Genomic DNA, 460 nt, shown 5'->3' on the forward strand with positions numbered 1-460 from the left:
TGTAACGTAGTTCTTTTGTTTGGCAGGTTCTTTTGTGTTATTTGGTAAAAACTATGCAAAATCCAACCCATTTAACAATAACAAATTAATTTATTTCTTCAATAAATGTTTACTACAACCACCTTCACTTGTAGGCCTAAGTTCACAAACACTTTTTAACATGAACTCCGAAACTAATGTGGGCCTGAATTTAAATACAACGTTTAAATATAGTTGCGTCAGCGAGATCACGTGACTATTCTCACGCCCTCTGCTTTCTAGAACTATCCTGTACCTTGGCGAATGCTCTAGCATTTACTAGATATAGGGTAGTCTGGTATATAAAAGAGGGTGACAACGTGACAGAATAATGTGTGTGTAGATACTGAGTAATTGAACTGCAGTCAGAAGTATTGTTGACGTTCGTTGATATAGCGTTTCCGATACACTTATTTTCAACAGTCGCTCTATAATAAAGTTG

The sequence above is a fragment of the Limulus polyphemus genome, unplaced genomic scaffold (genome assembly GCF_000517525.1).
Source record: "Limulus polyphemus unplaced genomic scaffold, Limulus_polyphemus-2.1.2 Scaffold6145, whole genome shotgun sequence".
NCBI classification, from domain to species: domain Eukaryota; kingdom Metazoa; phylum Arthropoda; class Merostomata; order Xiphosura; family Limulidae; genus Limulus; species Limulus polyphemus.